Source organism: Centrocercus urophasianus, unplaced genomic scaffold, assembly GCF_019232065.1.
Source record: "Centrocercus urophasianus isolate 14NV4802_14NV808 unplaced genomic scaffold, USGS_Curo_1.0 seq_12, whole genome shotgun sequence".
In the NCBI taxonomy this organism is placed as follows: Eukaryota; Metazoa; Chordata; class Aves; order Galliformes; family Phasianidae; genus Centrocercus; species Centrocercus urophasianus.
Genome location: NW_024884364.1, coordinates 19,545,263 through 19,559,187, shown reverse-complemented (window position 1 = coordinate 19,559,187; position 13,925 = coordinate 19,545,263).

Below are 13,925 nucleotides of genomic sequence, written 5' to 3'. Positions count from 1 at the left end.
CAAGTCTGTTTTCTGGAAGAAATGGAGACCAAGCTTCAGGGAACAAGTCCTAAGAGGGGGATGCTCACTAAAAGGCACAACACATGCTGTTGGGTGGCTCCTTCAGATCTGCATGAAGCCGATGAGATAGCCCATGTTGGACCTGAAGCTGAGGCTGGGCAAGAACTGCCTGTGCAGTATGGGCTCTTCAGAAGAGAAGATAGAAACATGGCACATTCAAGAGCATTCTACTACGTTTCAGAAATGTAAAGATTCTATACCTAATAGTTAAGAGAGAAACCAGGAAAAAGGCCAAACTGCAATTATAACACACAGTCTTTTTAATCTTTTTCTCTTTTTTCACTCCATTCTGTGGAAGGTTTTTGATACGCATCAAGCAATCTGGGAGCGCTTAATTTAAGTAAATAAACAAACAAACCCTAAAACTTACCATCTTCATCACTTTACCATCTGTTCTCTGGATGAGTATTTTTCAATAAGGCAAAGCTCTGGCCAGCTGTAGCATAATCCTACTGATTTTAACAGGGTATGACATGCAAGTAACTGGAGGCAGAGTCTGATCATTAATTTGGTATTAAAGCCAATTTATTCATTCTTTTATATATATTTTAGAGGTTCCTGTCCAAAATATTATATCAATCCAAAATAAATTAGTTTAAGGTGAATATAGTTAAAATGGTTCAAAACTCCTGAGTGGACGCACTTAAATTGTTTTAAAACTGAAACATCAAGCTAGGTTAAATTGATCTCTTGTAAGAATGAGCAAAATCAATATACATGCTGACTTTAACCTGTTTAATCCACTAGGTAAATTAGTTTAAAAACCTAATAATTTCACATCGCATGCTGAGACTCGTGCTTATGGTGAGCGCCATTGTCTTCCTGTTTTCTGGTAGCTCTCTGTCTCTCAGCCTCTCTTGCTGGCCACACTACTTTTACAACTCCTGTCTCCTTTGGAGCTTATACCTGAATGATGTACAGGATCTGGCACCACAGGAATGCTGTCAGTGAGAGGGACTCATGATAATCATGACATTAAAACAGCATAACTTTACATGCACTTTAAAGCTTCAGTCTTAAATGCTGGATTTCCTATCTAGTGGTTCTTGGACTTCCTGCATAGAAATATTGCACTTGCTTTCTACACAAAAAAATAGATTTATTTAGACAAAAGAATTCGAAATTGCTGGGAAGAGGAAAATAATGCAATCTTCTTTAAATTGCTGACTCTGAAATACAAATGTGCATATGGTTAATTAAAGAGGAATAAAAACTGAGAAGAATCAGTATGAAATCTTAAGTTTCTAATGGATTAAAACAAATTTTATATATATACATATTTTAAAGTATCACTATTTCCAATTGCTTCATGTTCAGAGAGAATGAAATTACAAGTAACCAGCTGATTAGTAACTTCAAAGTACCATTTTCCCAGTTAAGTGCATGAAAGCACACTGTTTCTTTTACTTGATTCAAAGTCTCACTCCTTGGGAAGTGCAAAAGGCCACTAGATATGAAGAACTGTGAAAGGGCATCATACGAGTTTGACAGTTCTACTAAAAGAACATTATAAAATTGCTTTCTGGTTGGCATGTTGTATGTAGAAAATGTCACAAGTTTGTGAGGGGAAAATAGTTAAATTCTTATGATAAAATCTGAATTGTATTTTACCGTGGAATAACTTACGATTCAATTGCTCTAGTCTTTATTCTGTGATGTAAAAATATGTGCTATATCTCATTTATTTCATATTTTTGGAAGCAAGAAACCCTTTAAAGATATGTATCAGTAATTTTCAATATTGTATTTTGTCTTTGATAGCCACATAATGAGTGAAGGATACTGAATCCTTTTGCAAGACATTCCAGTAAAATATATCAGTCACCAAAAGATTCATACCAGCAAATAATTCTTTTCTGCTCACATTTAAGAGCAGTCAGCAACTTAAAGAAACATGGCAGGACATAAAAATATTAAACTGTAATGCTTTAAACAGAAAGTAATAGGAAATATTTTAGGAACATGGTAAATGATGAGAAGAAGATGAAAGCAGTATTTCCCAGATAGGCTGTACTTCTTGTAAACATTATGCAGACATTGCATTAAGATGTCTCCTGTCATAGCACAGAATGATTGATAAAAATGATTCAGGGTCCAGACAGTGATAGTACTGAGCAAAAAAACATGGGGGGCGGGGGACGGGCAGAGGGCAGAAATCCTTTTAGATTGACCTTTAACTGATAAATTGATGATGTCCTCATTAGCAGCAACCCTGCTGCTTGCCTTCAATAAAAGATAATGTCCTGCTGTTAACACTATTCCCGTTTCTGTGATTTAACACTACTATTACAGTGCAGATTCTACTTAAATGGATTAAGGTTTAAATTAAGATAAAATATTGTTGGATCTGCACTATTTGTCTCTGAACCAAGCAGTATGATTTCATTGCCTATGACTGAAAATCTCCAAGCTATAGGGGCATTTATCCATTGACATTAGAGCCAAGGTTTTCACAGGGAAGTACCTATACAATAGCCAATTTGTTTAGTATTTGATGAGTAATATATCAAGGCAGTCTATTTGACTAACTTTTACCCACAGTTTCATCCTCTCTGCCAAAAAACAAAACAAAACAAAACAAAACAAAACAAAACAACATAGTAGAATTACTGCATTTTCTTAGAATGCAAAATGTCTGGGGTTCACAATGTAGTTAGATACTGAATCGGATTGCCTACTACATGCAACAGAAACACCATGAACACACTGCCCTCTACAATGATGAAAATACAGAAAGAGACGTGCCATTATTAATTTGTTTTAGCAACTCATTTATAGGGTTTTGAAAAATACATTTTTAAAAAAGAAGCCTAATTGTCATGGCTAACCAGTTTCTATGCTTATTTATTAATTAGACACTAGATACGAAGAAATTCTCTACATTGTTTTGAGTCTTCTGTTTATATAGGGATTATCACTACAGAATGCAAAGTGTTGTGGTCTAACACAAGCAGATAGCTCAGCACCACAGAGCCATTTATTCTCTCCTCAGGGTGATGTGCAAGAGAATTGGAAAGGCAAAGAACTCATGGGTTGAGATAAGTACTACTTACTAGGTAAAAGAAAACCCATATGCACAAGCAAAGCAAAGCAAGGAATTCATTTGCTACTTCCCATCACCAGGGAGGTGTTCAGCCACTCTCAGGAAAGTAGGGATCATCACATGCAATAGTTTTGTGGAAAGCCAAATGTCATCACTCCAATCACCCTCCTCTTCCTCCCCCATTACACTAGCTTTTGCTGAGCATGACACAGTATGGTATGGGACATCCCTTTGGCCAACTGGCTCAGCTGTCCTGTGTCCCCTCCCATCTCCTTGTGCACCCTCAGCTCCTGGTTGGCAGGGCAGTTCGAGGAGCAGGAAAGTCCTTGGCTTTGTGCATCAGTGCTCTGCAGCAACTAGAACATTGATGTGTGATCAACAACTTTACCATCAAAAACAGAGCATTATACACACCGCTATGAAGAAAATTAAAATATATCTCAGCTAAAACCATGACAGAAAGCAATATAGTCACAGGATAGAGCAGCATGATTTAAAAATCTGGTATTTTATTTCACTGGTATGTACCACTGGTATGTGCACCACACAACAAACCTACTTTGATCAAAAACAAACACACAAAGTAATTTGAAGGATGTAATTGCTTTCCACAAGATAAACATAGTAAACACGGTTTAGAAATTGATGCCATCCTAGGCATATCTTTCCATTATAGGAAAGTTCTTGCACATGAAATATATGTCCAACTCATGGAATCGTAGATTCATAGGATGGCTTGTGTGTTGGAAGGGACCTTTAAGATCATCTTGTTCCAACCCCTGCTATAGGCAGGGACAACTTTCTCTCGACCAAGCTGCTCAAAGATCCATCCAGCCTGGCCTTGAGTGCTTCCAGGGACAGGGCATCCACAGCCTCTCAGGTCAACCTGCTTCAGTGTCTCACCACCCTCATAGTAAAGAGTTTCTTCCTAGTATCTAGTCTAAATCTACCAGTTTCCATTTTAAAGCCATTTCCCCTCATCCCGTCACTCCCCAGCCTAATAAAACAGTCCCTCCCCAGCTTTTCTGCAGGCCCTCTTCAAGTACTGGAAGCCTGCTATAAGGTCTCTACAGAGCCTTCTCTTCTCTAGGTTGAAGAACCCCAATTCTCTCAGCCTGTCCTCGTAGCAGAGGTGCTCCAGCCCTCTGATCATCTTCATGGCCCTCCTCTGGACCCACTCCAAGAGTTCCATGTTCTTTTTCTGTTGGGGGCTCAAGAACTGAACACAATACTCCAGATGGGGTCTCACAAGGCTAGAGGTGCAGAATCACCTCCCTCGACCTGCTGATCACGCTTTTTTTGATGTAACCTAGGATATGGTTGGCTTTTCAAGCTGCAGGTGCACATTGCTGGCTCATGTTGAATCTTTCATCAACCAACACCCTCTAATCCTTCTCCTCAGGGCTGCTCTCAAGTCATTCTCTGCGCAACCTGTATCTGTGCTTGGGATTGCCCCAGCTCAGGTGCAGAACCTCGCACTTGGCCTTGTTGGACTTCGTGAACACCAGAAAATAAATATATATTTTTTTCTTTTTCTTTGCAACTGAATGGACAACATCCTGATCTCACAAGTCTCAGTATTATAATCCTGTGGGTGCTACTTGCCAGTATAGTCTCTCAGAGGTGATGGCAATGCCTACCTGGCTGGTGACAGAGGGATACCTGTTGGCCCCATGACCGGCAACAGGCTGGAGGCAATTATCCTTGCCCCGCCACACTCAATCTGACAGGTGTAAACCATGGGATGGGGCCAGAGCTCCAACATCTGTTTTCCTCAGAGGCGTTCTTATGACAGTATTGCACTGAGTGACCAGAGCAGTGGGCCCAAGGCTCAGGTGATGAATGGGCTCCTCAGATACCCTGGCACTGGATATTGCCATGTTGGAGACTCTCATTCCCCTTGCCTTTCTGTATGTAGCAGAAAGAACATGTGATCTCCACTCTCTCTCCAAACTCCTTTTCCAATTGCTTTATGAGCCCTTGGTCCCCCTGGAAATCAGCTCCCACATGTGCCCTTTCTCTTTCACCATGTTAAACAGGGCTTTAATCAAAAGGTTCACTATTTCATCCTGGATTCTTTCCAGAAGGGGGGATAAGAAAAAAAAAAAAATCACACATAATTGCAAGAAACAGCTGTCACAAGCGAAAGATAGGCAAGTAACAGAGATAGTGACTGGAATAACAATATCCAAAAGACCTGAATAAAGTGATGTTATTCAAAGTGCACTTTCAAATAGAATTATTTTCAGTTGAGAAATTTGTGAGGTTTGACTCTTATTGCAATTTTTTTAATGCATATCTTTCTTCAAGGAATTTGTACCTGACGGTAGACAATTTTTTTTTTAAATCTCTGTTCCTGAGAAGAGTGGAATCTGAACTTGCAAGAATAACGTGGGCAAAATTTTATGGGTTTCACAATCCCATTAAAATTTCAGACAAATCATAAAGTTCCATTTTGCTGCATTCTCAGGAATTTCAGATTCATGTTAAATGGTCCAGTACTACTATTGGATGTGGAATAGATTTATGAGGAGAAATGGCAACAATCTTCAGTGTTTGAAACTTGAAACTCAGAATCTGCATAATCTTAGTTATTCCAAGCTTTCATTGAAAGTCCAGTCTGAGTTTTCAGCTATTTTTCTGAGCTTTAAGCAAAAATGTATGCTTAAAGAAATAATTACATGAAAAAATTGATCTAGTACTATATAAATTATATATATTATTTTAAATTATTACTTCATGCTGACTGCAACTTTTACAGCTACATACACCACGTAATGTGTACTCACTTGTGAAAAAAAGTATGTTCAGTGTTCTGTACTTTGACCTTATGTACCTTATTTTCCTTACACCACTTAACATATGCATACCTATATATTTTTACATATATTTTATTTATATTTAGGAAAAGTGTTTCTTAAATAAAAGCAGTGGATTTACAAACTTCCCTTTGAAAAGATAATGCAGTGAATTTAAATACTTTCAATTATTCAGTTTCATACTGATTTCTATCACACTGTATTTAACAGTGGGAGGCTATTTTATAATTTTATGAGCTTAGTGGTAATGAGAAAAAATTATCTTTAGATTAATAGTGTAATTATTATCTCTGTTCTCTTTCTGTAGTCACTCTTGTTATTTTTGTTCATCAAAATTTCAAGTGCTTTGAAGTTGCACCTTTTTTGAAGCAACTTTATTATCAGAGAAGCTGAAAGGCAATATAAACGTTAAATAATGTTAAAAGTTAGGAATATAAAAGGATGTGTAAAACAGCTTTTGAGTGCTAACCTGAAGCCCCAAACAACATTTTAAGAGGTTTCTTTTGCTTATTTTAAAAGTTACTGAATATTGTAATTAGTGATAGCTTTGGAGAATTGCACTGACAAAAAACTAGTCTCAGTTAAATTAACAATAATTTGTATCTTTTCTTTTTTTCAGAAAGCATTACTGAGTTCAGTGTGTTAGCAGAAATTAAAGATGAATTGTTCTTATAACCACTGGAGCATGTAGTATAGTCAGTGAAAAGAGGGGAAGAAGACCAATAGTCATCTCTGGCAAGGGCAAAGTTTTAGGAATTGCTGCAGCTGAAGAAGGAAGTAACCATGCGGAGAAGAACCTGGGGGTCTTGATAGATGAAAAGCTTAACATGAGTCAGCAGTGTGCCCTGGCAGCTAGGAAGTCAAGTGGTATCCTGGGCTCCACCAAAAGAGGAGTGGCCAGCAGGGACAGGGAGGTGACTGTCCCTCTCTACTCTGCTCTTATGAGGCCCCATCTGGAGTACTGTGTCCAGGTCTGGAGCCCCCAGTACAAGAAAGACAGGGAGCTGTTGGAGAGGATCCAGAGGAGAGCCACAAAGATGATCAGGGGACTGGAGCACCTCCCCTATGAAGACAGGCTGAGGGAGCCAGGCTTCTTCAGCCTGGAGAAAAGAAGGCTGTGAAGTGACCTCATTGCAGCCTTTCAGTTCCTAAGGGGAGCCTACAAACAGGAGAGGAATCAACTGTTTGAAAGGGTAGATAACGGCAGGACAAGGGGAAATGGTTTTAAGTTGAGGGAGGGAAGATTTAGGTTGGATGTCAGGGGGAAATTCTTTACAGGGAGAGTGGTGAGGTGCTGGAACAGCTGCCCAGAGAGGTTGTGATGCCCCATCTCTGGAGGTGTTCAAGGCCAGATTGCAATACTAGATTGTATAATCTAGTATTACATAGGGAAGTTGGTGGCCCTGCATGTGGCAGGGGGGCTGGAGATTCATGATCCTTCCAACCCTGGCCATTTTATTATTCGTTCTGTGATTCTGTGAAGTATTTTCATTGCACTAAGAGAGAGCTTTGATGAGTTGGAGGGGATGGGATTCAATAGTATATATAAGAGCACAGAGATACATGTTTGTTGATAAAACTTAAATATGCAAGTGCTAGGGAAGACATGAAAATACATGAACTTAAATGTTATTTGTCATTGCTCCTGTTGTCCAGGAGCAGTTTATCTGCAACATTCAACATACATATGGAAATATCACCTCTTAAGTATTTTAGAAAAGAAACAAATTTGAAGAGAGCAAAGAGATCAAGAGGAATAAGAAGTTGAAACATTTTCCTAAAGGCCACAAAACTGAGTCTCCTGAAAAAGAACAAGGTCATTCAAGTGTATAAACCAATCTGTTTCTCAACAGTAGAGTCAGATAATTCGGAGACTGAGAGCACAATAGCTATTTTTACTGCTATGCACTGTAGAAAATTAATAAGAGAAGTGAAACTGCTAACATTTAACAGTTGTGCACTCAAAGTATTACTGTTTGTTGACAGAGTAGAACCAAAAAACACTGCAAAGCCATCTCAACAAAGCAAAACTACACACAAAAAAAATAATCTTTCTATCTCTTTCCATTTGATTTATAAATTTACAAAATTTTCAAAGAAAAGGCCATCTCTTAACTTCAAGAGACTGTTCTATTACAGGAAAGGAATAAATACTAGATGTCTTAAAAAAATTAATCTCATTTCCAAATGTGAGGGTGGTATTTTGTGACTGAGTTTTGGTTGTTGTGTTGTTTTGTTTATTTTGTTTCTGTTGTTGTTGTTTTGTTTATTTTATAGAGAAAAAATCAAGAGAGCTCACTTTGTTTTCTATCAGCGACAAACACTTGAAAAAATTTGCTTATGAAATTTAGTAAAGGATTATTTTTTTTCTTCATATTGCATATAGATGTTTTGAATCGTCTCTGGATTTCTCCTGTCACCTATGAATACAGGAACGACTCTATTTCAAATTTCTATTGAGATTAGCCCTTTACAAAGTCATACGCGTGTCCATTCCCTCTGTGCACAACATACAAAAAACAGAGTTTTCATGCTGCAAAACAGGAATCAGAAGTTTACTCTCTGGAGACAGAGTTCTACGTTCTAGTGAAAAATTACCTCCTCTTTTCTTTTATTTATACATTTATTTATCCTTGGCTGGTGTTTTTGTTTTTATTTTGAGGGTTTTTGTTTGTTTGTTTGTTTTATTTGGATTGGTTTTTATTTCTTTGTCTGTTTGTTTGTTTTAAACCAAAAAAATGCCCTCAAGATGACCAAGGGTCTTTTGAAGAGGCAATGTTACACGTTGCAAGTTGGAACTGAATAAGAAAATGCAAATATGTTTGGGGATGTAAAGAAGTTAGATTATTTCTCTTATAAAGTTAGTCTTGGAGGTTTAATTCTGATACTGCATAGCATGTTTCAAAGGTCGTAGCATTAAAAGCAAATGCTACAATCCACACGCACTTCCCTAGAACTTGTGGCAAAGAAATCTCACCTGTGATTCACATAAGCTTGTGAATGCTCACAGTAAACCTTAAGCCTCATATGTGAGCACCTCCTGAGGGAAAATTAGTCAATTCACATAGCACTAATGATAGCATGCCAGTGTTAAATTAATGGCATCCTTGGGGAAAAAGGTAATAACATTTTTTCTGATTAACCTAACTGGCTGCAGGACTCCACTGAGTTCTGTTAAAATTCATCATCAAAACCATTTTTTGTGCAGTGCCTTGAATTGGAAATCTTGATTCTCAGAGCTAAGAGGGCAAATGGCAGTTTCTGGTGTTCTACTGGTTTCTGTAATTACCTATGATCACAAACTACATTTACTCTCATAAGATTTGGCTGAGTTGTAAAATCAAATAATACCCCACAAATCCTCAGAATAACTTTTTGCATCAGCAAATCATTGACTTAGTCTTTTTCAGTCCATCAGTCACTTCCAGTATGAAAGACACTGTCTGAACCAATACTGACTTAGGAAGCTGAAACTTGATGCAATACACACAAGTTAGAACAATGCAGTTCTCCAGTTAAAGAGCTTGTATATACCTATTCATTTGATATGCACTGCATTTTTTTCCTCAGAAGATTTCTAGCTTTCTATTAGAACAACTGAACTGAAAAAGAAAATTAGAGTGAATGGTTTTTCAGAACTTTCTAATACGCTACTGTGCTATTTATTGTGTGCTTCTTGTTATGTAAAGGACTAGGGAAAATATTTCTAAGGAATTCTGTGTAATATGATAGCAAAATTCAATGGAAATGGCAACAACAACTAAGCTTTCAGTTTGCAGTGAAGACTCGTTTGTTCTTTTTTCCTCCAAAACATCTCTATAGTAAAATTCTTTAATATTTTGAATTAAATTTTTCTTTGAGATATTGCCAATAACAACAGTCTTTCAATGCTTAGAGAAATGCAACAGCTGATGTAGAAATGAAGCTGCATTGACATGAAATGCATGTTAAGAGCAAACAACAACGTTAAGTGTTAGGGAAATAAAGATGAATTTTATGACAAGTGTTAAATCCTACTAATTTTTCTCTTGGGGACAAATGCTCTGGGCCATATCCTATTTCTTTTATTTTCTATTTTAGATTTCTTTAGAACTTTAACACAAATAAAAGAGAAACCTCAGCAGTCAGTCCAGTTGGTTGAATTACACCAGTTACTGAAAGAACATAAGCAATGCTTAGTCCCCACTTTAAAATTGATGGGAAATTTACTTTGGTGAAATATAGCACCAATATATAGTTTGGAACTTCATGGTGAGTGTGTCAGCTTTGTATAGCAATATTAACTACAGGAACATAAGTGAAACAAGATTACTAATGGAAACTAACTCTGGAAAGGTGTATTTAGAAACTTAATTATTTTATTAAACTGATTCTCTGCTAAAGGACCTTGCATTTTTCTTGATAAGTCAATACGAGTCACTTCACGTCTTATTACCCATGAGATCTCCAGAGAACTCAATTTAAAATTCATGGGAGACTACTATCTAATGATTCATTTCATTAATAACTTTTCTCCCTGGTTTCTAGGCCACATATACTCTGGACTCTGAAAGCTTACCCTAGTTTTTCAGAAGAACATTTTAATTGCCTAGTTTTTTGGCAAAGATAGAATGCTAGATCAGTCTCTGAAGGTCATGACAGCAGTGTCAGAGAAACCTTAAAGTGTGTTCAAAGAGAATCCACATGTAATGATGATGCAGGGTTCTCCCTCCTGTAATTCATGGGAAAGAAATCTAAATCTATTTTAAATTGTTATCTCACTTTTCAAATATGTAGTAAGAAGGGTAGCAAAAAAGATTTGACAGCTACAAATATGAGAAAATGAGAATTGATAGCTATTTAAAGAGTGATAAAGAGGCTGGACTCAAAAGACAAAATGAACAAAACTTTAGCTGTGATTCTTCCATAAGTGGAGATAAGTCAAAGAAGTTCTTGTTTCTTTTCCAGATGTGTACTTTTAAGAGCGGAACTCATTTAGTTCTCAGTTCTTGATATACAGAAAACTATTCTGAGTCATGTCATTGTATCACCAAGATCACTGTCCATACTTCATACCTGATGTGAAAAAAATCCCCCAAAATAACTGTGTGCATTCCTGAAGACTGTCCCAGGATGACCCCAAAAAGCACACTGTGCTGTTTGGTAACCTCTGCAGGGAGCTGTGTGCACAGCAGCTGGCATGCAGAGTAGGATGGGGTTTACAAACTCTTCCCACCTGGGTCAGGCTGATGTAAGGATTTTCTTTTACTCATAGATGTTTAAATTATTGAGTTGGACTTAACTGCATATTTAAAATCAGAATTACCACTAAAATTGGGCTTATTGGAACATCTCACATAGTCATTTCTGTAGATGGTAGTTGCATTTCTATAGATGGTAGTTCTGTTTCCTTTATCAGAAAGCACAGCATGTATTTTAAAAAGATAATACAGGAAAATTTCAGTCATGCTGCTTCTGAGACAATCTTATATTTGAGATTCCATTGAAGGTTGAATACAGAATTGTTCTGTTTCTCTTATGTGAATCTCTTACGAAATTTAGAGCCTGTCCCAGGACAGTATGTCATGAGCCCCAGTTTGCCAAACTGCCACAAGAACAGACAGGTCTTCTGAATGTTGCCCATTTGAAATTTGGACACCTGGGAGGGGCCCATCAGAGTTGGTAGACCATACATCCCTTTCATCTCTGTAATCATTTTGAAAAGGTGACAAGATCCGTTTGAAGCTGCAGGTCCTTTTATATCTTAGAAACTGATTGAATAAACAATGCCATAAGCTTCTTGAGTGGATGCAGTTTAGATTTTCAGCAGTGCTGAAGTGAGCCCTGTGTACTCTGTATTCAGTCAGAAGTTGGACATACCATGCAAACTCTCCCTTCTCTCTCATTTCACGTGTGTTTCAGCAGAACGTTATCTAACTAAAGATGTATGTTGTCATTCAAGGAAATGTAGTTGTAACATGCAACAGTTACATTTATGCTGTGCAAATAGCCTGAATAACTTGCCTTGTATGATAAATGCACTTGAATAACATGGAAACGGCTCCTTCAGTCTCATTTTATATATCTAATTGAAGCTTTTCATGATCCTTCAGTCCTCCTTGGGAAATCAGAGGTGAGTTAAGAAACAAGGAATTACTTTGGTTCTAAGCAAATCATTTCTGAAATAGACAGTCTCGTAACTAGAGGAAAGTCATTAAGCTGAAAATCCATGCTGAGCTGTAAAAGTGCATTGTATATTCCTTGATGTATTATCAGTAAAGTAGTTACTAAAGCATCACAGAATATTCAAGAAATTCAACGTCAATAAAATTTATTTTTTTCCCCAGTATTGAATGTTTTGAGACTTTTTCAAATATATTTCTTAAAAGAGCTTAATCTTAAAAATAAAAACAAAACAAAAAGCTGTTTTTCTGAAAGGTAATACAACATCTATTAAGCAAAAGTCTCAAAGTCATAATGACAATTACTTCTAGAACAGAGCTTTTAAATTGTTGGTGGAGCTACCTGATAATTGTAAAATCATAGTGTTGGAAAATACCTCTAAGATCATTTGCTACCATCCATGAGTCAGTGTAAAGATAAAGCACTGGCCACCTCTCCTGTTCAGCAAAATCTAAGGCCAGTTGGACAGCCTTTACCTCTGCAAATTGGCTTGATTCTCCTTTCCCTTCAGTGGCCTCTGCAACTTGTCGTGTGGGGCTCCACACAGCAGCTTTCTATCTGTGATGCTTTCCCACAATACAACATGATCCATCTGTGAACAGGGCATATTTCTTTTCATTTTCTAGTTCATTGTATGGAGGGGCCTCTTTAGCATGTGATACTTCTTCTCCTGGTGATGTTTCAAACTTTTTACCTTCAGGCCAGTCCATGATCACCTCTAAAATTCCTGGACGGCTGAGGTTCCCCATCCATGCTCGTTGTATCATCAGTGCAATCCACTTATTCCAAGTGGCATCAGTAGCATGATGGGTGGAGGGAACCTTTCCTTTAAACATCCAGTTCAGCACTGGTAGTCGAGGTGCCTGAAGGAGCTGTGTTTCAGCACTGACTACTTCAGAAGCAGCCTGAACCCCCTCATACGTGGCTAAGATCTCCTTCTTGGAATGTAGCCCTCTACTGACCCCCTGTAGGCTCGACTCCAAAATCCCAGGGGTCAGCCTTGGGTCTCTCCTGAGGCTCTTTGCCACAAACTGCAAGTGGGACCTTTCTCTCCAGCAACATTATAGAGGATATTCTTTACATCCTCTTCCAGCCATACTAGAGCCACGGCACGGGCTATCTCCTGTTTAATCTGCTCAAAAGCCTGCTGCTGCTCAGGGTTCCATATAAACTCATTCTTCATCCTCACCACTTGGTAAAGGGGGCTTACAATGAGGCTGTAGTTTGGAACATGCATTCTCCAAAACCCCCTATGCCCAGAAAAGACTGTCTCTCTCTTGCTAGTGGGTGGAAACATAGCAGTGATTTTGTTGATCACATCTGCTGGAATGTGACGATGCCCATCTTGCCACTTTATATCTAGGAACTTAATCTCCTGGGCAGGTCCTTTCACTTTGCTTTGCTTAATAGCAAAACCAGCTTGCAGAAGAATTTGAATTATTCGCTCTCCTTTCGTGAAGACTTCTTCTGCTGTATCACCCCACACAATGATGTCATCAATGTACTGCAGGTGCTCAGAAGCACTTCCCTGTTCCAGTACATTTTGGATCAACCCATGGCAAATGGTCGGGCTGTGTTTCCACCCCTGGGGCAAACGGTTCCAAGTATACTGAACGCCCCTCCATGTGAAAGCAAACTGTGGCCTACACTCTGTGGCCAAAGGAATGGAAAAGAAGGCATTAGCAATGTCAGTGGTGGTATACCATTTGGCTGCTTTTGATGTGGAATACTGAAAACCAGAAAACATAAAACCATGACACTTACACACCTCCAGGGCAGTGACTCCACCACTTCCCTGGGCAGCCTGTTCCAATGCCTAACAACTCTTTCAGAGAATAAAT